Raw genomic sequence first — 26214 nt, 5'->3', positions numbered from 1 at the left:
GCAGCGGGTGATTGGAGTTTCACTAAAGGTAGCGCAGTTGCTGCGTATTCCTGGGACTGATTACAGCTCATGGGGAGCCAAAGATTAAATCAGTCATACACATGGCCTATGTCCTGAACAAGCACATTGTATGGATTTAACCAAATTGCGGCCTCTTTTAAATCCGTCTGTATTCCATGACTCCGCTCCAAACTATAAATCAGCATTCAAACAAAGGCTGGATGAATAATATTTTATTAACGTTAGCTGAAGAAACAGTTCTGACAGACTCTAGGACATTTCTGCTGAGAAGTTTCTCAGTTTGAAGAGCTACAGGCTAAATGCTCTTATGCATTACGGCGTTGCATGTTTCACACGCTGGAGCCAACAATTATATAGTCTCTGCCCTGAGAAGACCTGACCTCCCAGTTGGTCACTTTACAAACCTAAAATGGTCAAACCAAAAAGAGCCTTACAAGATTTTTTGAAATTCAACCCCCCCCCCCTTCCCCCCTTAGTTACTGCCAATTAACCCACCCATCCGTAGATCCCACCCCCACCCCAGCTCTAGTAAAGCTCCTGACACTAGTAGGGTAAGGACTTGACACACGTCTCCTCCAATACATGTGAAGCCAGTCACCACCTCTGCAATTTTTTCCTTAATGTCCTTCTACTACATTACCCAGCATGCATTACACAAACATGTCATACAGCCACTGGGGGGAGGAAAATCCTAACTATTAAAGCCACTGATGTGCACTCTTAAAATTAACTTGGTTGGTCTGATAGAAGAACCACTTTCAGTTCCATAAAGAACCGTTTCAGAGTAAAGAACCCTATGAATATTTAAAGAACCTTCACCTGATGTAAACCTTGTTTACCAATTTAAAGGATCTTCTGTTACACACCTATATTACAAACATGGTTCTTCATGGAGCCAAGAGTGGTTCCTCTATGGCATCGCTTAAAGAACTCTTTGAAGCACCTTGGTTTTTAGGAGTGTTGAGGCTAATAAATATAGACGTGATGTGTGTGTGTGTGTGTGTGTGTGTGTGTGTGTGTGTGTGTGTGTGTGTGTGTGTGTGTGTGTGTGTGTGTGTGGCAACAGATAACACCACTACCTGTCAGTGAGCTACCACACCATGTGGGAGACTGGTGTTCGATTCCCAGTCTCTGTGACTATGCTGCGCCACACCAATAAGAGTCCTTAGGCAAGACTCCTAACACTACATTGGCCCGATTCTGTAATATGAGTAACCTTGTAAGTCGCTCTGGATAAGAGCGTCTGCTAAATGCCGTAAATGTAATATACATAAACACATTAGAGTTTACATCATTTGAAAAAGTAGCAGCTCATGAAATTAATATATATATATATATATATATATATATATATATATATATATATATAAAACCTTATTTATTTATTTATTTATTTATTTATTTATTCATTTATTTATTTTAGCGTGTGTGTGTGAATCTCAAGGGACTGCAGTTGGCAACATGTGGTTTTGGGATGCCAAATGTGCTGGCATGTTCCCCTGCTCTTCTCCATGATTGACCCTTCTGGCTTCTTAGCAGCCACACAGTCTCTGGTTTGGATTAGTTCACTCTGGTCCACTCTCTTTGGCCTGGCCGCGGCTTCATTTCAACTGGAGCAGACAGTCCCACACACAGAAGCCCTGAGTGCGCACACACACTTTGATCAGTTCCTTCTCCTTTAAGTCCTTTGGATCCTGTTTGATGTTGCCCTCTCTGATATGTTTCCCATCAGTGAACAGGGTTTGTACTGCAGCACATGTGCATCATTGGCGGAGTGGGTGGTGGGGGGGTGGTGAAGAAACAACAGAAGGAATGTTTGATTTTGAAAGTCCGCTCCAGGGTGGGTAACTGCATGGTGGAGTTGTTAAATTTGTTGGCTTACCAATAGATAGTTGGGTGAAGAACCTTTCTAGGTTGAAGAACCTGCACCAACTGTAAAGGTTCTTTAATTGTGTTTAGCTTCTGCAGATGTTTCGATTAATGGACTAACTGGAGAAACTGGGTAATTCTAACAGCATTAGGATTAATGTTAGTCAACTCTTCCATAAAGAACCATTTGGTTTAACTCCTAATACCCTGTACACAGGTCCGCACTTAACTGCACTTAACATCAGTTTCCTAGGCCCTGCAATTGAACCTTGTGGGACTCCGCAAAAATGCCAAAGTGTTTTTGATTGTTACTGATAATTCTGTGTAGTTTCTGCATTGTGATTAATAACAAAATAGTGAACCTAAGGTTCAAAAGGTTAAATGAGTGGATGTAAAGGTTCTTCACCAATTTGAAGGTTTTTTACACTCAAAATAGTTCTTATGACATTGCTATCGTTCAAGAAACCCTTTGTATTACGTATATTTAAGAATGGAGGGTGAGGGTTGAAGTTAACATCAGGAATAGGGCCAGGATTACTGTTTTTACAAGGCTTTGGTGTAACTGTGACGATAGAGTTCTAAATTAAATTCAAGATAAGTGTGTGTTTTCTATTATCATTATTTTAAATATATAAAAGATGTATATCTAAAGCCATTGTGGTTGTTGTTACTTTAGAGTATGGCTTTGTGATGACACCATAGGCAGAAGAAATATCGTTCAGGCTCAGACTGCAAATTCGTTTCAAAAACCGCTGTAAGCTTCATGCTGAGCTCCAGAGTGCTGAAAGGATGTCATGCAGTTATTTTAGAATTCCTCAGTTTTATTTTCTTGCAGATCACCTTTCATTCCATGGTGATCCATAACTGAATATGGCTCCACTGGGCCGAGTCGGTCATGGTTGGTGTGGGCTGAGAGAAAGGCAGTCTTTTCTTTGCCGAAAGTTTGATTTCCGGTATGGGATCTATATTTTCGCAGATTCTGTTGGTAGCTTACCATCCCAGCCAGCCTCCTGGTTTTCTCATCTCCAGGCTGTTTTTTTGGCCCACAACAAAAGCAAAGAACATGTAATGGCACTTGTGTGTTACACAGGGTGTTGATTATGCTTTGTATTACCAGCTAGCAACATCTGTGTCTGCTTATTAGCCTTCAGAAGTCTCAGAAGAAGACGTTTGCTGGCACTCTGTTACTGATTCCATTGAGGCCTTTTGGTGCTCTGGGATATGTTGACAAGCCCTGTCCAAATGTAGGGCAGCTACACTGCCTTAATCTCGTAATTGCAGTGGGTCTTTGATCAGGTTTGCCCACAACTATGTGTGACACTGTTACGTGTTTTGCCGTTTTCATCTGGAAGACTCAATCAAAGCATATTAAGAAGCATAACTAGACCCACGTTTCCAAGGCCTCGGTGGCGAGTGTGGGGCTAGGGACAGCTTTGAGTGTCCTGTGGATGACTTCACCATGAGTGTAGTTTTCCTAAGCTTCTTTTTTTTCTTTTTCCCCATCTTCTCAAGTCTTCTTCAGCTTCTGTCTTTCTGTATTTCTGCCCATATGCGAAAGCAGGGTCAAGGGAATCTTCGAGTAAACCTTAATAGAAGCTTCTGACAGCCAAAGCCCAAAAAAGTACAATTCCTGCCTCCATTATTTCCACTGCAAAGTTCTGGTGTCTTCTCAGGTTTCTGTTGATGGTCTGTTTTTTAGGGCTTTTTCGCTGCCCTGTGGTCAGAGGGCTCATGTTTTTGCCATGCTTCAGTGTGCCTGGATATGTAGCGCTTGAGGTCTGTTTACAGATGGTTTTATCCATGTTGATTTTGGTTTACACCATGTTAAAACTGTTATTTGAACATTTGCTAGGCTTGTGCTCGAGGAGATGCACCGCTTCTTGTGGCATTGGGATGGATGCGCCTTGGCGTCTACAGGGCTTGATGGCCTGACATTACTAAGTACTTTCCTGTGCCAGTCATTCAGCCTTATCCTCTAATCACTGTGAAATGTTTGAGTGCTGCATTTGGTTGAGGATTATAAAAAGAGAGGGAGAGAAAATGTTTGCCTTCGTTTTCAACATTTGACTCTCAAGGCTTTCTGGCACCACATCCTAAGAGCTGTTTAAACACCAGTGCCTCCAAGGACTTTCTCTGGCCTCCTCGCTGGCCAGTATTAAATGGTTGTTTGGAAAAGGCTTGTAACCATTAGAAAGAACTAAATAGTGATTCAAACAATACATAAGTACCAGTCTGTTGACATGGAAGATGTTCTTTGAGGACATAAATAGGCTGTTGTTTTGAATCGCATCATTGGAATTTGTGAAACTGCTTTGTGCTGAAACGGATCCCATGTGTCCAACACTCAGCTCTGAAGTTCTTGCTGTGGAACTTGGACCGAAGTGTGCTGGTGAAGAATAAAACAGAACCGCATTATAAAATGTAAGGGCATTTTAATTTCCATGCTTTTTCGCCAATTCCTGAGTGTGTAAAAGCCCTCATAAAGGAACCATCTCCAGACTAGGGGAAATAAAGCTGGAGACCGAAGCGGCGACCCCTACTTGCCTTTTGGCAAATCCCGGTACCTGTAAACGTGAAACTGATTTCTTTAAACTGGGTCATTCAGCTGAACAAAAACAAATCACTAAGCACATCTTTTTGTTTCCCATCATTACAAAAGAGTCTCCTGATACTCACAAGCTACATGGAAATCTCCTGCGGGAAAGCTTTTGCTGAGCTCCGTCTTACTTTCCACTGTCCTGCATTTTTCACAGCGTCCTATGGAAGGACTTGGAGGGTGTGAGTGCCTGCAGAGAGCTGTGGGTGGTGGGCTTCAAAACCATGATGGATCTTTTCCTCACATTGACCTGCCCTAGCCTCCTCTCTGATATCAGTGGGGAATGTCCGCACATTGTGGTCCAAAGTGGGCTGGAGGCCTAATTCTAAAACCAGTGCAGCTAGTTTGCCTTAACGGCGCTCCAGGATGACTGCAGCTAACTACACACACAGTTGATGGAGCCACAGGAAAAACAAGCAGCTTCCACTTCAGGTCTCCACAAGTATCTGGACAGTTGGTGGCCAGTTTCTTGGTGTTGGTCATCAAAAGGACGCGAGGTTGAGCCCTTCAGTATGAGGACCAAAGTAAAGCAGGCAGTCATGAGAATAATTTAGACACTGTATCAATCATTAAGTGTGGAAAATGTAGCACTAACTGTTGTTGTAGGGGTGCAAAGACTAATCGACTTGGTTAACTAAAAACGACGACCACTTCAGTCAGCAACTAATGTAATCGTTGATTAGCTGGTGAAGTCGTTGTGTGCGTTTCTCGTGCTAACTAGGAACGGTTCAGGATGCACATTAACCAAGGATTAATGGCCGAAGTGTGACCATAACTGTGTGGACTACAGTTTTAATGCCGCGGTCAACTTTTTTTACAGGAATAAAGTTCTATTAATGTGAGGCGTGAAATATCCTATTGACACGGGCTGAACGTACAAATGAGCTCCTTAAGTCAACTCTGAGACATTATTAATGAGAAGACCACCCAAATATGGTCAAATATGAATAAAAATTCTCGTAACTCTTACCGAGGCATCAGTTTACGGATGAAGTTCAGCCCTTTTAACAAAGAGCTAATCAGCTTGCTGGTTACACAGAGTGGCTTTGGCCAAACAGTGTCAAAAGAAAAGTCACTAATTCAAATGAAGCAGAAACACAAAATACTTTTGAACTGAAATTTACTCACATTTGTTTCTCTTTTTTGGTGATCAAAAAAATTATTTAAGGGAAAATTTTGCACGGCCTTGGTTTTAAACTTTGACAGTTAAGACATTGGACTATTTATCTCTCATATTAGCAGGAATGTTCATAAAAAAAGTTAATTTTTGAATAAAGAATTTCTTTTGTCTTCATTGTTAGCAAATGCATAAAACAACCTCAGGCTAAATGTAAAAGCTAATAGCATAACATGAGTAATTCATAATCGGAATAATTAATGATTTGTTTCAGTAAACTCTCGAAATTCGTTTGTTGCAGCCCTGGTTTGTATTGAAAAATGCAAGATTGTTCTGGGGCAGTTCTGCAGCTTGAATCGGGCTTAATGCAGGCCTTAAATTTCAAACTCTATAATGGTTCCTTAAACCTTTCGTTTATTTCGTTTATGAATCAAGGTTTTTCTTAGAACTCTACCTCTAAGCCAAGACCCTTATATAAGATATAAGAACCTTTTGTTTTTAGACCGTTTTTCATAATCTGATCACCTGATCTTAAAAAAAAAAAAAAAAAAAACAGGCCAAAGTTTGTATTTCCATCATTGTCCCCAGGTCGACTGCAGGGTGTGATTTAGTTGAGCTGATGGAAACAGCAGAAGAATGGAGTTCTTGTGAAACGCGACCCCTGATCTGACCCCCATCTTTGCCCAGCCGTTCCTGCATCTCCTCCGGCTACAGTGCAGCCGTTGTCATTCCAGGGCCCTAAAAAACTAAGAGCCCCCACAGGGTTTTGTCCACACTGTCGGAGGCAAATTACTCTTCCACTTCCTTACCATGACACAACACTCGTGTTGGCTTTTACTGCTCCCGCCACCCCCACCCATCTCCTGCTGACCTTGCCTGAGTGCCTGTGCAAAGGAATGACCGGATTATATAGGTTAGCTCTTAATGTGAAGTACTGAATTTAATTTGCTTTTAGTTGCAGCAGTGTTTTCTCTTCGGTGGGTTTTGGAGGGGACATGATGGAGTGGTGTGCGTGAGACCAGGATTAATTCACCTGCATACCTTCAGATATTGAAGGATCATGAGCTTGCGTGGTGACCCGTTGCGCTGCTTTAGCCAATTTAGTGAATCTTTGCTCATTTATTTGAGGCACTTTAGGAAATGTCCCAGCCTGAAGGAGAACCTTGTGTTTGAAACGTTTACCGCTCAATTAGGTGTACACTTTATTTCGGCACTATTTTTACTTTGCTGAAAGGTCTGATTAACCACACAGCGTGAAATTAGCTGCTTAAATGAATAATGAGTTGAGCATGCAGTCTGTTAAGCATGTATTGGTTTAGACGGAAGCTGCTTACTTAGTGTTACTAAGGTAGAAGCTATTCTCCTAGGCTAAATGTGTCCTGACTCTTTGTTTGATTAAGCCCCAGAATCTAGAATTGGATTTTAGTCTTTGCTCTTTTACTTCTGTCTTGGGGTTTTATAGCTTGGCTGATTGGTCTAGAACAGACTCCGAGAGAATCTTGGAGGTCCTGGAGGTGCCTTCCATAACTAATACTTCATATGCTACAGCACAATCAGGCAGGCCCCAAGTCAGGGCTCTTTTGATGGTTTTGGCATTAACTCCTGTATTATTGCTCCTAATGACCAGTGGTTGTATGCAAATATGCAAAAACAAAACCCCAAAAAACAAGACCCTCCTGTTCCTTGTGTCTTGAAACTGGAGATGGCATTTTTAGATGTTTTACAGCGAATTTCCTGTTAACCCTTTGGCGCATTTTGGTATTTCGACCTACAGCAAAGCCTGCCAGCAGATGAAGGCAAACATTTACAGTACAGTCAACAAACCATCTGAGCAGCCTTACCATTTGTCTATACACTCCTGTCTAATGCAGGTCCTTATTTAACTCTGGGGTCGCACACCCATGTAGGCGCTGCACACCTCCTGACCTTTTAAAAGAGCTTTCTTCAAAATCCCTCGATGACTGAACCTTAGTCTATGATGCAGAAACAGGTACTGGTTTCTGCAGTAATATTAATACCCAATTTTCTTAAGTGGTTTATAGAAATGAATGCCTTGATACCGTTCGGTCTTTCCAGCTATAACAGAAATTCAGCAGTTTACAGCAAAATGATTGATTGCATTAATAATGGTCAGCCCATCAATTATTTTGATAATTATTTGAGTACTCAAGTGTGCCAAAATTGGAATAAATTAACTGTGAGAAATGCACAGATTCAATTTCTCACTCCAGCATTTTGAGTAAAGCTATGTTTATGGACAATTAGTGTTTATATTTGGCTGCTGGTGCAACTGAACAAATCCATTCAGTATCTGGACTTCACCAAGAGGTAAGGAACCAAACCAGTGGGGTTCTAACGCAGTTTTTCCAACAGTGTTCTTGTTCTTCCAACACTGTTGGGCCTGGCATATCTAGGTGTCCATACAGGCTTCTGTATTTGGCAGCATCTAAGCTTGAGGTATCGTTTGGATCCTAGCCTCTACAAACTAGCTCAGGATATTTTACCAGTGTAAACTTTGTGTAAACAGTGATGCACTTTTGTAAGTTGCTCTGAAATAGATGTTCTTGCAGCACTGGTGGTGTTCTCCTAATGGTGTCCTTGTTCGTCCTGCTGTGTTCTCTCAGCAGTGTTCTTGTTCTCCCAAAGGTGGTGTTCTGCTGCTGTCAGCGCTCTTGTTCGCCCAACAGTGATCGAGTTCTAACCAACATCTCTAGCTGCTGGCAAACGTCATTGTCTGACTACGGACTGCTCAGTTCAAGTTTTTATGTTTACTCTGGTCTTTTAAAGGGTTTTGGTAAAAATTTAAAAATCCTCGCACAAAAAAAAAGCATCCAACTAATGATTAAAACTAGTTAAATAAATTACTCATGATTGCCTTAGTCAAAACAAATACATGGTTAAGATTGCACGCAAAACAGATTGTTCTCATTGTTCTCATTCTGATTTAAGCTGCTGATTTCACTCTGTGTGCTTCATCTGATTGCTGGACATGATTCAGCAGTCGAGTAAGCGTTCGGCATGCCCCGAAAGAAAAGCAAGAAATTAAAGCAAGCTCTAATTAGCCAAGATAATGTTAAAAAAAATCTTATTACACTGACCCCATATAATAAGCATTTGCTGGTATATGTCTTCCAGTGTTACATTCCAGTGCTGTATCTCTTACAGCAGAACAAGGGGTATTCTGTAGTGTGGTAGCCTGTGCTGTGCACGAATGAATGATCCTGGCTACGGCTGCAGCATTCACATCTGCAGAGCATGGCTAATGTGGTTTAAGCCCAGAGGCTGGTAGTTTACCACTGTCAGGTTTGAGGTGATGAAAACCAGTTTTCTAAAGGACTCTGCTTGGGCCGAGGCCTGCTAGAGCAAGTTTACCATGCAACAACACTACGTTCTCCTGTTTATTCCTAACTGTAGTTGCGAACAGGTGGTGGTTCTCTTTTTACAAGTCATGAGCCAGTCTTTTTTTCTCTTCCTTTTTTTCTCCCCCTACAAGGATGCAACATCGTACGTCGTATTTACACAATTCCGTAGCACCTCTTAGCTCTGTCAGATCGTGTTTTCAGAGAACATCACAAAGAGTGTATGGCTTTGAGGGTGGCACACAGACTCTCCTGACCCACTGCAACGGGGCTTGTGTAAACAGAATTTGTCTCTTTACTGTTTGTAACCAAAGGGTTTCTAAAGTAAACTCAACTCGACTGAGAAGTTGGCTTGTAACAAATGCGTCTCGAGCAGAAGTAGTAGTCTGCAAGTTCTCATAGCCAAGCCACTCTGCCAGCCAAGCCCTCCTCCTCCTCCTCCTCCTCCTCCCTTTTCATCCAGAGAAGTTCTGCCCCCACTGCCTTAGGTGTTCTTACAAACATCTCATCATTCACCCAGGCCTGGCGGAGTTATAGACTGTGAAACCTTTCTCGCGGGTGGAAAGTTTAGGTTATGCCTCCGTCAGTGGAAGTCATTTATAACCGCTCACAGCTCGACGTGAGGCAGTGATGTCTGCTGGACCTCGCTGATGTTTGGTTAATGTGTGTTTTGTCAGTTTTCCAGCAGGAACATTTTAAGTTCTGGTCCAAAAAGTCCAGGCCTTCCAACACCGGCTATCAGCGTGGCACTAAAACAAGAGGTCATATGTTAGCATGTAGCTTCTAACACCTGTGTTCAGGCTCAGTCTCTTAATGGAGAGGCCAAAAAGCAGAGAAACTGTTTGCACTGACTTCTGTTCTGGAGGATTGTCCAGTAAAGAACTTGGTTATCAAGGTCAGCATATGGGGGTCAGGGTGGAGGGATGTATGGTATGTTTGTGTATTTGAGAGCAGGTGGTTAATTGCAGGCATTGTGTGTTATCATGCTGCTTTTAGCACTCCTATTGACCAGGCCTTCTGTTAAGACCAAGTGTTGGTCTCTTCCAAGGTGAAGGCCAGATCTGGAGTGCACAGACACACTTGATTCAACTTGCCTGTTAATCGGCAGGTTTAGTAGGTCCGTTAGAGCAGGGAAATCGGCAAACCGTTCTAGACGACTGCCCCTGTTGCCCACTGCTGGAATCGACCATCTAAAACCAGCCACCAGCAAAAGCTGGTCTTGAGCAGGATTTTCCAGTAGGGTAATCCAGCCTGAATACGCAGGTTTTGATCATTTGCTGTTGCTAAATGTGTAGAGCTGTAGAGCTAAGCAAAAATATCCAGGACATTTAAAACCAGATTTGTGGTGTGTTTCAAGCTGTAGTTTTCATTAAGACTCCTGGTGGTGTCACATTATAGACCAGTGGTCTTCATCCCTGTCCTTCCCACAGACTTTGGATCCAGCCCTCAATCCACCCCACCTGATCCAACTAATTACAGGCTGCAGATGTCCTTGATTTATGAGGTCAAAAAAACCCAAAAAACCAAACCAATGCATTAACATAAATCCACCTATTCTGTGGACATGTTTATCTTGGTTCATTCACACAGAAGTTAAGAGGAGTGTTTCATCCTTGACTGCATTTTGAATGAGGCCCAGTACCGAGCACACAAACCATTTGGTGCCTAAACCCAGAAGTATAAATGTGCAAAAGTCCATAATTGTCTAGGATGGGCTGAGATAATGAACGATGTATAAAATCCTACGAAGAGGATGCAGTTTTGGCTGACGAACAGTATAACTGCTTCTCCATGTCCTGTTCTTTCTCTCAGCAGAGGAAGGAAATGGCTGTCGGGTTTCTAAGATCTGCCAACGCTTTAAGAAATGAATGGAAAATAAAATGGTCATGGCTCACGATAAAATGCTAAACCATAAATTACAGAGAGCTTTTGTAGCTCATAGAGATCTGTATCTCAAGAGGGACAAGCTTTGTGTAACTGTAGAGGGGGGGAAACAAATGGTCCACTCTTCACACAGCATCGGTTACTAGTATGAAAACTGCGGGGGATCACCTGGGAGAAGTTAAAGGTGAACGACTTCGGACAGTTCGTGAGAACATAGCGCAAGATTTTTCTTGGGTTTTTCGGTGTTGGGTTTCCCAGAGTTTTGGCTTTCTGTCTTTTCCCACATCGTAGTCTAAGGCTGTCGGTGTTCTGTTATGAAGCATGTGGTTGGAGATAGGAAGATTTTAACTAACTCAGACAGGTTTTCCTTTAGTGACCATGGACACAGTGTGGAGATAAAATCTGAGTCACTGTACTCAGGATTCACATGTAATTAAGTGCATAGTTTTTAGTTTTTTCTTCAGAATAAACATTCCTCAGTGGTTCTTGGTTTGTACCTTTACAATATGTTGAGCTTTTTTCTGCTTTAGGTTTTTCACACTTGCACATCTCTCCAATTTCAATCTTATCAATATATAATTTTAAACAAAGGAAAGCAGATGTTTCCCTTTTTGAAACGGCTGAATTTTCCTTTTAAAGCAAGTTTATATGGTAATCACAGAGATATTAAATGTACCAATCATTCCCCAGTCTATAAAGAAATCATAACCGTCATACCTGTGCGGCTACAAGTGTACATCAAGAAACTCAACAATTGCACAAAAATATTTTATGCACATTTCACAACGTGCATTACAGCTCCCATGTTTTGCCAAATGCACAACCTGTCTACCATGTACTCAAAGAAAATCTGAGAGAACATGCTGCTTTTTTCTCGGTTATCAAATTTTACATTCTACTATAGATTAGTTTAGGCAGAGGTTAGAAGTGGGTTGAGAATAGGTTTAGATGAGGGTCGTTAGAGTGTGTGTGTGTGTGTGTGTGTGTGTGTGTGTGTGTGTGTGTGTGTGTGTGTGTGTGTGTGTGTGTGTGTGTTATACATATTTATATAAAATCTGACAGCCATACATACTCATGTGTAAACACAAACATTATTTATATATATATAATATTGGGACTGCAGTGTTTTGCATTCCTTGTTTTTGCAAGGTCACATTTGCGTTTTATACGCTTCAGAACAGAAACCATCAGTTACATATGTTAATATAACAGCAACAGTCTGTTTGATTCTAAAAGATTAAAGAAAAATAATGTGAATATGAATTACAGCTCCATTTGGTGCAAACTGGATGCAAGTGGCCAAAAAGGTACTGGAGAATTGTAGAATATGAACCTTTTAATAGCGATGTAGATAAAACTGTCAGCCCCCCTGTTTTTGCTGGCTTTGATGATCAGTGCTCTACAGTAAAGTAGTGCAGTAAAGTAGGCAGTATAGATCAATTGCTGAATAATTCAGTCATTTCTAAAACGTGAGGTTTCAGTTCATAGAGCACGGAGTCTGTTTGAGCTGGGAAGCGTAGAGGCCGTTACTCAGGGCATTAAACTGCCATGCAAGCGAACATGCTCTTCCATTTAGAGCTCCTGCCTGAGGTCCCTCTCCATCATGTTTATTTGCCTTAGCTTTACAAAGAGGAGGGAAAGGAGCAAAGAGAGAGTCTCTAGTTTCCTGATCTATGGGGGAAAGGTTGTGTTTTGTAAACCCAGGTTTTTTCGGTCTCCTCGTCTGATCAGATTAACCCTTTCACGAGCATGGTCACAGACATCAGTGACGTGTTCAGTTCAGCAAAGGGCATGTGGGGCATGATCCCTCAAACTCCCTACAGTCCTTGAACATAAAGGGTTTTTTTTGCATTGATGCCATAAGATCCTTTTTCCATTAAAGAAGGTTTAGATACCCCTACTATTTTTTTTTTGTATTTTATTATTATTATTATTATTATTATTTTAATTTATTTTATATATTTATTTGTTTTTTATGATTTTCTGATGTGATTTTATTTTCTGATTTTCTGGAGCCAGAATACTCTGACCAACCATGCAGACCAATGCAAACCAAACATTTGGTTGGTGTCTCATACCCATGTTGGTTTAGCTCCAAAATGCCCTTTGTCTACTCACTCCAGTTCCTTTGCCTTCTAGTAAAGATCCATTTAAGAACTCCTATTTTTTATTTCTATATTAATTTTAAATATATAAACAGGATGTGATATTCAAGGTTTTAGTTATACACTCAGCTGAAGCCAATCAATTGAAATGTTCTTTATGGAAGCAAATGTGGCTCTTCTCACACCAAGGGACCCTTTATTATACCTTCATTTTAATAAATGTATCAACTATTGACACTGTTTGCCCCCAGTGACCCGCTCGCATCTACAGTTTTATAGATAGGGTTCCAGACGGTGCTGAAAAAGAGTTCTGTGGCTCGCATCAATAGTGCTGTGTATAACTCGTTTAGGGTCCTTTCAAGAATCCAGTGTTTGGAGAAAAACATCTTTATCAAGGCACAGAACCATTTATGCATTCACAAGGTTCTTGGAGTTAACCTCTGCACTCCAAATAGTTCTTCATTTACACTGTTCTTTTTAGATGGTGTACAGTAGGCCCTGCAGTCCAAATCCAAGAATGACTTGCGGATGCAGAACCGTCATTGCCTTTCACCAGGCCAGAACTGCCGAACTTGGTTAACCATAATGCAGATCAGCCATCTGGTGGTGTTGAGAGCAAATCCTACATTCTTGTGGATGCAGTGAGGGCGGCCTTGCACAGCTATTTTCCTGACATCCTTCAGGAAGGTATTTAAAAGTGTCCGGCATTAGAAGCTTAACACCTTCAGACCGGGGCTTTATTGCTTAGGTAACTGCAAATAAAAGAGGCTGCAGAGTGACTCTGACGGATGTAGGTCTAAACCCGACCCACTTCCAGTTGCTCCTCTGCTCTGTTGGAATTTTGGACTGGATGTTATTTGGTGTCTCCTTCTGTGGCCTTATATGGGCTGCAGAAGACTTGGAGAATCTTGGAAGACCAGAGCCTGGCCACATTTAATGCACCGCATCAACCCAATGGGACACCGTTTTAAGTGGATGTGTAAATCGGTGTATAAACATTTGGTTCTTCCATTGCTTGAGGTGGTATGGAAAGTTAAAGTCAAATCCAGCAAGTCGACACTGCTGGAGTATGGGTTGCCCGAGCAAATAAACAAGTACCCTTTAGCTTATCAGCTCATACACTTAATTAATGGTTTGGTTAAGTGTGATTTCAGCTTTTTAACTTTGGCAGATAGTTTAGCCAGACTTTCTTTTTTTATTTATTTATTTTTTTAAATAAATTCTCCTAGTAGTGATTCCAGTCTGCCCCTGATACTGGGACAGTTTTTGTAGCAAATAGGGTTGTCATAATGCCAGTGTTTTGATACATGTACAAAGTGAATTTTCATAATGCCCAATACCAAATGATATTATGACACTAAACACTCATCATTCTCTGAAGATCAAGGGTCCGTTTCCTGGACAGTTTCCTGTTTATGGCAACCGAGACTAATAAACAATATTATGTCTGGCTATCTTGGATATCTCAGCTATTTCGTTATGCCTGTATTTGTGCGAATACCAACCCAGTTCATTTTATATATACATTTTATTTATTTATTTATTATTATTATTATTATTATTATTATTATTATATTTTTTCTTTCATCATTTTACCCAATAGTGAGTCCAAGAGTTTACATGACCCAGATAACTGCAAAATCCTGATTTGTGTGATAATCCTGTGGCTAATGGGACACACAACTAACCCATCATGCCCAAAGGGAATGTTCTCCGGAGAGTCTTGGGTCAACAGTCTTTTGATCTCGGGACTGTTCTGCCACAGAGATAACCCAAGCATGGCCCTAATGTGTTTTCTGGCATGTTCTCACAGGCTCTAGAGCCGAAATATAATGACTTGTGAATAAATGTTGACTGAATTGCTTGTTGGAAAAATGTCCAGTGCGACCCTGAACTGTAATTTCCAGTAACAAATAGTGCATTTGAAACTGTTTACCCACACTGTAGGCACTTATGGTGCTTGATCTTCTTGTCCGACAAGCCAGAAATAACCGTGGAATATATGATTAAGGGTAATGATTTGAATCTCCTCACGTGGCTATAAACCTGCTCCTTCACTGTTCAAAACATCAACCTGGGCCTATTCTTAGAAGGCCTTGTTCTAGCTCTCAGGAAGAGACAGGCCTTCAAAGCTTTAGCATTAGCCAGTGGGCTATAATACACTACATTTAAGCTTCATGTCCCAGGCACTGGTGTTGGCATTTGCTAGCAAAGACCATCTTTGTAACAACAAGCTCAACAAAAAGTCATTGGCATTAGCAACTCCAGAATGAGTCTGCCATGTGCAGCATTTAACAACCAATTTAGGGCTTTATAGAGATACTAAGTACTGTACTGTACGCTGAAGCCGTTCCTGTTGTCTTGTGTCTTGGTCCATTAACAGCGCTTGCCGGGCTTTGATGGAAGTTCTGTGTGGTAAGCGGTGGGACGCTAAACTGCGCTCCAGGGGCTGGCTGCTGTTCTAGCCGTAGTGTGGGCTGGGGGGCCAGAAAGGATCTTATGAAGCGAAAAAGGAGCTGTTTCCAGGCTCTCATCCGTGATGAACATGCTGAAAAGAAATTAGTCTGCTTAGCTCTTTCTCATGCTTATAGCGCAGCTTTAGGAATAGGTGCTGATGAAGCAAAATGCCTAGATCCTTTTTTTCCTGCCTGTTCCTGAGCGATTACCTGAGCTGCTACTAGGATGTTTGATGGCTGAAGATAGCTGAAGTGGAGGGTGTATTGAAAACCGCTGTATTTGGGAACAGTTTTTGTGGGTAAATAGTTTTAATGCTGCAGACTTGAACAAGCTGAAGTATATGAATGTTTGCTCTTTTCTCTTCAGAAGAGCAGTAAATATGGTTTAATTCCAGTGTTTGAAATGAAGCTATCTGCAAACTTTTCGCCCCAATCTAATGCTGCGTTCCATTTACCTCTGCGGTTTGAGTTGGGAATGACGACCCACCAGAGTTTACCAGTTAAACCTTCAGATTGTTTTACAGTATTTCCTAAAAAAAAAAAAAAAAAATTTTCTGAACACCTGGGAGTTTACTACAACTGGTTTGACCATTCTTTACCGGTGTTTTATGGGCAATCTGATCAAATTGTGACCCCCTTTTTTGTCCCTAATCTGTCCCTAATTTGTCCCTCCCCTTCTTTTCCCTCCATGTACCAGGTTGGCAAACATCACAGAAACATGTCCACTGATCGGAGTTGGACAGTTCCCTGTGTATGACCTGACTTAATGAGACAGAAATGGCTAGAAGTGAAAATAATGAACTGTGTAACGCTGCTGCTTTTACTACTGTTGCTGTGTGATGATCTTGGATTTTAAGGGTTGGTGAGGCGCTCCAGACTTTCCGAGTAGGAAATCCGACTTGTGGGGGCGTTCCAGATGAAATTTCCCACATGGAATTCTGGAAGTCCGACTTCCCAGTTCAAAGGGAATGCTTTATGACAAATTAGTGACAAGCTACTGACTTGCCAGTCATAATTTGCATTGCATATATTACAGATTTATTTATTTATTTATTTATTTATTGGTCCTAATCATAGACTCAAGGTATGGGCACAATATCATATATTGCTACATGTTGTACTGCCTTAATTCCTCTTCTAAACCCATCATAGAGTGGTAGTTAGTTTTTATCTAGGTATTTTTTTTTTTTTAAACTAGGTACTTTTATTATTTATTTTTACTTCTTTTTGTTGTTTATAGCCTGTATTATAAGTTGATCTCCACTCTCACTATTTATTTATTTTTATTATTTATAAATGTTTTCCTCCATATTGCTCAGCTCAGGATAATGTAGTCGTGATGATTCCATTTGGTTAAAATGGGAATGTAATCATATTTCACCAAATAATATTTTTTCTTTTAAATTGGATTTGTGTAATGTGTAAAGGCGGCTGGGTTTTGGAGCTATAGCGGTTAGAGAGGAGACTTCAACCACGCGCTAAGCAGTTTTGTAACATTACTCAGAGGCGTAATAAGCTAAATTGATTTTAAGTACTTTGAGTGGGCTCATACTGGTCCTTTCACTCCAGCAGTCCGGCACGGCGGTGTGTGTTGGCTCGTGTGCGAGTGAGGTTTTCCTCGTGTTTACTGAGGGTCCGTGTGTGCTGTAATTGACTTACGTTCAGGACTTTTGACGTAAACCGTTCAGAGCCATGAAACCCAAATAAGCCTGTGGGGCAGGAATTGCTGGCCCTGTGTTTTTCTTGGTGCTCAGCGGGTGATACCCGATATGATTTATATCATCAGTCTCCGCAGCGTGTGGCTGAATCTATAACTCTGCCGTCACAGCGTGCAGTCAGCCTAATTACAGTATGAGGTATGGGGGGCTGGCATCATGCGTGTGTACCTGATATCGAGTGTGACGGAGAGGGTTTTTCTTTTTCCCCCCCTTTTTGCACCCTGTCCTCCATTTTGTTGAATGACCTGTTGTACTTTTATATTTAGCGGCCTTGTTATGACTACCAGAAACCCTGTCGGTAAACACAGAGCGTGGCGAGTTGTGCGGAGTGCAGTTTAGGTCTGTGGAGAGCGCAGGGAGAGCTGTTATTATCCCATCATTTGTGTGGAAGATCTGAGGAGCAGAGCTAGAACTGCTGCCATATAATTACACTCCGGCCACACAAAAAATACACACAGCTTCAGTGGATGGTAGTGTGTGTGTCTCTCCTGTTCCCCTCTGTCTCTCGCTCGTACTCTCGCGCATGTCTTCCTGTCCTCTTGCTCTCTTTCTCTTTCTGCTGAATACTTTCTGCTCACTGTGTTTCTCTCTCTCTCTCTCTCTGCCTCTGAATCCTTCTCTCTCATTCTGCTTAAATCTTACCTCCTAATCCCTTGTTTGCAGTCTGTCACTCTCTCCCACTCCACTCTCTCGCGCTCTCTGTCACAGCATGTTACATGTTCGTCACTTCCAGACCTCAGTCAGTGACAGAAGTCCGGCTGGCTGCTGTTCTGCTACTTCACTGCCTGCTTTTGAGGGCTCCTCTGGATGTCTGGGAAATGGAAACATCACTGTGAAAATTACATTAACCCCCCCCCCCTCGTTTCTCCCAAGCCGCAGTCGTGTAATTCCACTGTCTTGATTAGGGGCGTCACTGTGGATTATCTTGGTGGTTAGGTAATCTCCCCTTAATTTGACACTAATCTAGTAATCAAAGTTCAAAAGGTCTAAACATTTAAAATGGACTGAACAAGAACAGGCCGTGCATCTCCTCATATTCTGAAATACTTCAGGTCTTTAAAAGTCATCATAAAAATACACAACCCCCCTTTTAGGTGTCGAGAATGCATCCATCAGACTGTTTCTTACTGTGGGAGAGGTCAGTAGCTGAAAGGACTGTTAACATTATTGGGATTAGTTGCATTAGTTGAAAACTTGAAAAACTTTGTATTTCCAAAACTGCAACTTTACAGCAGAAGAAAATTCTAATAAAACAAACAAACAAAAAAAAACCTTTTAGCTTTTAATAATAATGTTTAATATTTTAGTCATTTTTATTGGTCCATTCATCATAAAATTCTCACAGTGTAAAAATGCCCAATTTAAGCTTACTACACTTAATACATAACTGCTTGCAGCAATCAAACTCAATTTAAAAAGTTGAATAATATGATTCAATAATTGAATTTTAATTTTCCAATTGAAATAATCCTGAAAGCTGAACAGCATTGAAAGAAAATTCATATTATAAAATTGGTAATACACGTACATAGATAAAACTTTCCTAAGTAAAATTCCTTTATTTTTTGTATCAGTTTCTACATTCAGGACGGATTGATTTTTAGTTTAGTAGAGATTTTACTTAGTGAATGTTTTATACTGTTTAATATCTTATTATCCAGACTCCCCTCCCTGACCACTCAGCTGTGAAATAACTGGTTTATAGAGGATGAATGTGCTGTGATGGGGGTTTCTATAGAATGTGTGTGTTAGCTTCCACTCAGTTCTGAATGCACTCATCAGTGCTGGTTTAAAAATACAGAAAGGTGTGCGGTTCTCCCGCTGGTAAAACAGAGCATTTTCTGAGAAACCATTTTCTGAGACACCAGACAGTGCTCTGAACACTGTGGTTAAACAGACTCAGAACTGGATTGGGAATTCACCTGGGTCAGCACTAGTTCACCGGATTAGATCAAAACACGTTTATTTCGGAGGCAAAATGAAGGTAGTTGATGAACATTCTGGCCAGAGCTGCATAATGTGGACAAAATCGATCATTCCCATTACATTGCTACATATTGCCAACATACCATAGACATGGTGAAACACTTGTATTGATATGAAGTGGTTAAGGATTGGCATTGTATTTGAGCTAAATTGTCGGATCATGTGCAACCTCTGATTCATCTGAATATTTAAGGAACATCTGTGATTTTGGACAGGATGCTCAACTCAATCACAGCTGCAGAGCAAGGAGCAAAAACAACCCAAACATGTGGAGATGCTCTGAACTACAAACTGTTGCTTCCTCTCTCTATCTCCTGGAGCATGTTTCCAGTGTGCTCAGCTGCTGAGCACTTGTGGTGGTCCACAGGTTCTGGTAGCAATTACAGATTGATTTTAGGTGTATGTGGTGTCTCCTGGTCCTCAGGCAAGGCTTTGCTGCTTTGCAGGTATCTGTACTTTTAATGGAATCGTGCTCAGTCCAGCATCACAGGCCGTGATGAAGGTAATTGTGATCTTTTCACTGTTTTCATCCAGAATCAGGATGTTGAGCACCAAATCTTTGCACCTTTGTTTCCCTATGGGTACAAATATACATTCATAAAAGCCTATTTTAGGGTGATTAAGGAGGACCCGCTTTCTTCCAAACTTTTTCAGTAGGTGGTTGAAGCTCTTGAATCAGGGAAATAACCATTCACACATCTAAATGGTTCTTTGAGTTGTTATGGTTCTGTAAAGAACCACTGCCTTTACTAAAGCATCCTCTAAGAGCCTACTGTTTAGTGTAGTGTATTACCAAGGAACACTCTGAACTCCCCTTGAGAACATGTGCTTCTGCCAGGCGTCCACTTCCACCATCCACCATATTTTGTTAAATGTGTACGTTAACTCATTAGCTCATTAGTCCTTATGGGCTCAAAGTATCATTTCTGGCTTCCAGTGTAGGAGATAGATATGTTTATTACATGGTGATGAAAAAGCCTGTTAACATATACGAGCCTCAGTGGTACCCTCTTGTTTGAACAATAGAGGATTTGTGGTCACCCCCCCCCTCACTGTGTATAGCCAGAGGCTACAACTATGCACTTGAGTCCCTTTGCCTCTCTCTCCTGGGAATGTGCCCTGGTATTATGTCAACAACAGCGTCGCAAGAATAACAGGCATTAAAAGCTGGCATGAAATTACATCACCTCAGTCATTACAAGGTTCCAATGTGGTGGGAAATTAAGTGTGTAATTCAGACCTTTGGATGTAAAGCAAAGGGGTCGAGACTGCAGCGTGACATTGCGCTCTTGGTGCAGGGCCATTGCCAATTACTAGGCTGGTTTAACAGCGGGCTCCAGGAGCCCGCAGAGGATGTGGTCGTCAGATTTTCTTTTTCCACAGCGCATGGTCTCGCGAGGAAAAGCAAAGAAATATCTTGGACTGGAAATCAGTGATGATGCATCACTTACCCACTACTGTTCAAGTGGCTTCCAGCCAGCTAAACTCAGCATCCTTTCTGACAGGCAGTAAAGTTGGGGCTTGGAGACGTCACTATGCCTGCATTTCGTTTTACGGAGTCTCTAGGCAGTGCTTCCTGTTTGTAGTGAGGGATATCACATCGGTCTTAAACCGCTGCTAATGCAACCCTCATTAGAACAACAGTTCAACACACTTCTACACCAGGAACCCCGGTCCTGGAAGCCTGCATATTGTGCCCTTATTGGGGTGTTACGCTTTTTCAATCTGACTGGCAAACTCTGGAGGAAATGAACTCCGGTGTTCAGGCGCTACAGCTTTCCTCTTCCAGGTCATGGCATCTGTGGGCAGACGGATGTCCGGCACCTCCAGGAGCTGTTTTTCATGCTGGTCACCCTATGCTGAGTGCATCTGCAGACATGGTTGTTGAAGCAGGCTTTGCCAGATCTGCTTCGTACAGTTTCCGTTCTAGCCACACCTGCGAAAGTTCAGAAGGTGCAAGTTGCAGGTTCTGCTGTAGTTTGGCAGGAGGAATGGGTGGTAAGCGGTTGAGCGTTCTCCAACTTTTTCAGCCAACTTTTTCCTCACTTTCACAGCATGCATATTTGCTGCTCTCCTAAGAAAGCCGTGTATCTCCAGAACAGCCAGTTCATGTAGGAAGGAAAAACATTCTGAACCTGAAACCTATGTCAGCTGGTAAAAGACTATCCTGCACCATTTCTCACTGTCCATTTATCAGTGGAGTGGAATGGGCTGCTGGCGATTTTGAATGGTGCCAAAAAATAACGTTTGACAGTAATGATGAATGTACAAAGTAGGACAACCATTTCGTAGAGTTCCTGGACAGGGCAGCTACCATTGCTCGGCATGGGTTGCTTCCTCCCTGTCCCAGCCCCCAAGACGTCCAGCTACTCCAAAGTGTCTCCCCCTTTATTTCACTCTCTTAATTTTATGACTCTGGCAACCATCTCAAGTCAGAACGGCCCTCCAGAGGGTGAGATGGAGTGTTAACAAGCTCCTACATTTTCGATCTGGCCAAGGGTGCGCTCGCTCGCCCCCGACACACTCCACCACCCCTCCCACCCTTGTCCCGGAGCCTGGACGTCCCTTTGGGGAGAGTCTGGGGGGGGGGTTGCGGCCTCCATCCTGTTTGCCATCACCTCTTTACGAGCTCTCGAGAGTGGCCTGCCGGCCGACGGTTGCCAGGCACGGCTCATGCTGAAAAAGGAGAATGCGCAGTGAAAGGAGGCGATTCAGGGGCCCAAGCGCTTGCAGTTACGCTGAGCCAAAATAATCATATCAACCTTTTGGCCAAGGCATTCACACTGGTCCTTTTGTTGACACCCCCCCCCCCCCCCTTGCTGTAGACACCCCAAACACAGACCTGCTTTAGTGGTCTTTGAGGAGGGGGGGTGAAGTTATGTTATGTTATTGTTGATTACAGGCATTTGTCTCTGGGGAGTTTGGGGAGATTGGTCAGCAGGAAGTGACGCATGGCTAGGCCAACTACATGTTACAGTTGGAAGCGCGTATGCGAATTTGGATGGAGAACTTTTCCTAATGGCTGTTAATAATGTATGTGTGGAGTAGGGCCTTGTACACGGCTACGCAAATATAAATATTAGCCTGAACTAAACAGCAGTACGACCTAAAGAGCAACTTGTGCTTTCATACCACAATATGTAGCATGAGTCACGTTCAGAGACGAGCAATCCTTCACACCTTAAATTAAGCAGCTGTGAGCTCAGGGCTGCGTGACGGGGGGGGGGGGTTAATTTGAGCCAGTCGGAGGCGAGTTATGAAGTTATTGTTGTGAACGCTCAAACAATTAACAGCTCTGTCTTCATTTGTCAGCCCGTGAGAGCATAAATTGCTTTGGTTCCAGGCCAAATAACAGAGGTGCTCATTCATCTTATTCCTTTCCCTCAGGACACGGCAGAACACCATGCCAAGGTTGGCCTGCATGCTCTCCACTTTGTTGCCTTGGGCCTTTCCAGGGAACAGGGATGTTTTTCTACATGTTTGGAGGGGATTAGCAGCTTGTTCATGACCCAGTGGTGGTAAATTAAGTGTTATTAATTCTTTATCTTGACGTGAACTTTGGAAAAACATCATCAGAACATCATCCTTCGGCTTTAGCACGCTGGAAGAGGGAGTACGCATTGTAAAATCATTCCCAGTGGTATTACCTAAACAATAGAACGGTCATTTGTTGTAGGACCTGCCCGTTTTCTGTTTGCTTTGGCTTTCGCAAGAATCCATTACTTATCCTCCTACCTAGCATATGGATAAGTCGCATCTGCCGGCACATCCCCATGGACAATCCACTGCTGTTGGTTCAACTCAAATAAGCCTGGTAGCCAGAGCCCTGCGTCCAGCAATAACATTCCGCACGGCTTGTAGTCCGATGTCTTCTGTGTTTATTAGAGAAATCTGCCCAGCTAATTACAGTGGGCCATGTTGACTGTGGATTTAATGCACCCATATAAAGTATCCGCTTCCAAAAGATCATTTAATCGAGCTAGATGCAGAAAGAATGTGAAGGACTGAGTTTCCCTTTCATGTCTTTTATTCCACTGTGCCCAATTTCCAGATCTGATTTCTACATTAAATTGATTTCTGTGCAATATTCATAGATGTATTTGAGGCTGGACACATCCACAAAAAATATTACGATGTCCTGAGCAGAAATATTGCAGCCATTAAACTTGTTGCATTAGTTTCAATTTGGGAGGTTTTTAAGGCCTTGAAAATATGATGCTCAAATGAAGGAATGTATGTCTTGAACTCGTGATCCAATCAAATTAATGACTTTATTTATTGTATTTTTTTTTAAAGCTTTCCTCATAATTCAGTGCTATGTAAACACTTCCTTTAGGGACTATCTTGCCTTGAATGTACCATTTTACCATAGATGGATGGTGTGAGGCAACAGAGAACACCACTACCTGCCACTGAGCTGCCACACCATGTGGGAGACTGGGGTTCGATTCCCGGTCTGGGTGATTAGGCTGTGCTACACCAATAAGAGTCCTTGGGCAATACGAGTAAGCTTGTATGTCGCTCTGGATAAGAGCGGCAGCTAAATGGCATGAATGTATATTTAAATAAAATATATATTATTTTTAATATATATGTAAAAAATATGTAAAAAAAAATCTTGTAATACAACACCTCTGCCATCAGGCAGTAATTAATGTATGTAATGATCTTCTCTGATGGAGTTATAAATGCTTTGGACATCTGGCTCCCATCACCACAATTGTAAAGAATTCTGACCTGGCAGGTTTCTTTAGCAAATCTGGATGAACTCCCCAAGCCACTCCGAAAGACTGTTTACTTTATAGTAATTAAATTTTGCAGAAGAGTTCATCTTTAATGAGCAAACTGTATTCTGATCCTCACTGATTTTTACTGCAGTTGCTGTCTCGGCTTCAGTTCAAAGTTTAGAACAAAACCCAGCACTTTAAATCCTTGCATTTGCCAAACATGAGGTTCTGCAGAGCTTCACTTGCTCATGAAAATGCTGTTTGAGTGAAAGTGTAATGTTCCTGTAAGCATCTATGACAGATGGCATTAAATCATCCTTTCTGAATGTTTGATACTTGCACCGATGCATGTCTAATGCAAGTCCACAGAGGGTCGGATTGGATGGGACAGTCCGGAGCAGCCCTCGTCACCGCTGCTTCATTAATGCGCTAATAGCCAGGCTGGCGGTGCATTCTGCAGAGCTCCACGCTAATGGAGCACTGTGTAATTATGTGGGTGACCTCACTGTGGACCAGCTACTTACAGCCTGCCAAATGTGGTTTCCTACTCTTGGACCCCTGAAGCCCTTTTTTATACGAGGCTAACTCCACTATCGTAAAGATTAGCGGAACGAAGAATAACAGTGGCGTAAATCTCGTCTTTGGAGTGTTGATCTTTTTTGATGTCTCGCTGGATCAGACGAGAGGGAACACGAAAAAGTGAAGGGGTACATTTTGGCTCGACTGTTTTCAGAAACAACATGTTATTAGGACTTTAAACCGCCAGGCATAAATTACGGCCTGTCTTGCACAAATGTAATGGTTCTGCTTTATTATTTATTGTCAGAGGGAAGTTGTTCTTCAGTGTTGAACGAGAATGTAATTAGAGTGTGATTACAGATGATGATCCTCCTAAGCACCGGCTCGACTGCTGTTGACCGTGGTTATCCATAAGCGAGATGTGGCCTTGCAGATTCATCAAGGTCGAAGTGCTTCAGATAGTCACCGCTGTTCTTGGCCTAGGAGCCTCATTGCTCTCTCTCATATCTGTTACGGCTCATGTTGTCTTTGCATTGCATCAGAACGGCACTAATCTGCTGCTCTATGGTTCTCTCTGTGACTGGAACAGGTCATTGCTTTGAGCACTGTTGGATTTATAAACTCATATTTTCTAAATCCTCACTTTTGGCAATGCCTATTCTCGTTATTGTCACAGTGCTTGGAACTTTTATAGCTAAATATGGAAAATACCTAATCGCAATTTTAAGTGTTTTCTAAGACCAGCCCTTCCCCTTTTTCCAGCTTGAGCACTGAACGCTGAACGTAGTATGCCAGACCACTAGTCCATGAGCTCAAGAGTGTCATTAGGTTAAAGTTTTCCACTTAAAGCTCCTGTGTCTTACGTTTCTTGTATTTTTCTTGTATTTGTAGAGGTCTACTTGACATTTGAAAACATGACAATTTCCATACTTTTAAGGCACATTTTAAGGCATACTGTGCCTTTAATGCTTATATATGTAAATGATCGCTGTTCTGATTGGCATGCTGTGGTTCTAAAAGCAGTTCAGACCTAAAGCATGTCTTCCAAATGTAATGTAAATGATTATGGCCAAACTGCTGGAGGCCAAATAGGTGGATATGTTTTACATATTGTCGTCTTAGTCATCGTATTCATTCATTCATTCATTCATTCATTCCCCCAAATTAGCGAATTTGAAACCAGATATTTTTGGAGTTTGAATATATATATATGAAATTAAGAGATTTATCAAGCAAAGAAAAAATTGACATGATATGGGCACTTTTAAAATGTTATGGCAACATTGAATAAAAAATGTAACTCTTAACTTTGAAAATTCCCATTTTTAATAAATTGTTAAGCCGCATTTCTGTTGCATGTGCTCTTTGTGCATTGTAAAATGTAAGGCAATCAGTTTCCAAAGTTTGGTAAATTAAATTTACAAACTAATTTCGAATCTACATAACTACTTAAATAGTTGCTTTTTTATTGACTTTGACAATTCAGAAACTCAGAAAAGAAATGCAACAAAATAGCACATTCTAGAAAATGCGGTGTTAACTCCTACTAATGTTAGCTTAATTAATTTATTTATTTATATATTTTTTTAAATAAATTTTTTAATTTTGGAAAATTTGCTTCTGTGGATGATGAGCTCCTCAAACCTGCCATAATTGAGTTTCACTTGTAGTGAAAAAATTAGCTTCAGTGTTTGTTGAATGGTTATATAGAGCGTCTAGTGTCCAGATTTATTCCAGTCCAGTATTCCACCTAAACTCTTAAACATGGAGTACTGAAGGCCCTACGTCTGTAGCCGATCTGTTCTCCAAGGGATTCTCTTTAGTTCTGCAAATGGATATTTCTTGTTGTTTCTACTT

General features: G+C 41.7%; 1 protein-coding gene across 2 annotated transcripts in view; it reads left to right on the top strand.

Moving 5' to 3' along the window:
- The window catches only part of ror2 (receptor tyrosine kinase-like orphan receptor 2), a 94638-nt gene that overhangs the window by 32295 nt on the left and 36129 nt on the right, over positions 1 to 26214 (top strand). The gene's annotated exons all lie outside the window — the stretch shown is intronic.

Source organism: Salminus brasiliensis, chromosome 16, assembly GCF_030463535.1.
Source record: "Salminus brasiliensis chromosome 16, fSalBra1.hap2, whole genome shotgun sequence".
In the NCBI taxonomy this organism is placed as follows: domain Eukaryota; kingdom Metazoa; phylum Chordata; class Actinopteri; order Characiformes; family Bryconidae; genus Salminus; species Salminus brasiliensis.
Note: the sequence above shows the minus strand (reverse complement) of the source record. Positions and strands in the feature narration are given on the sequence as shown.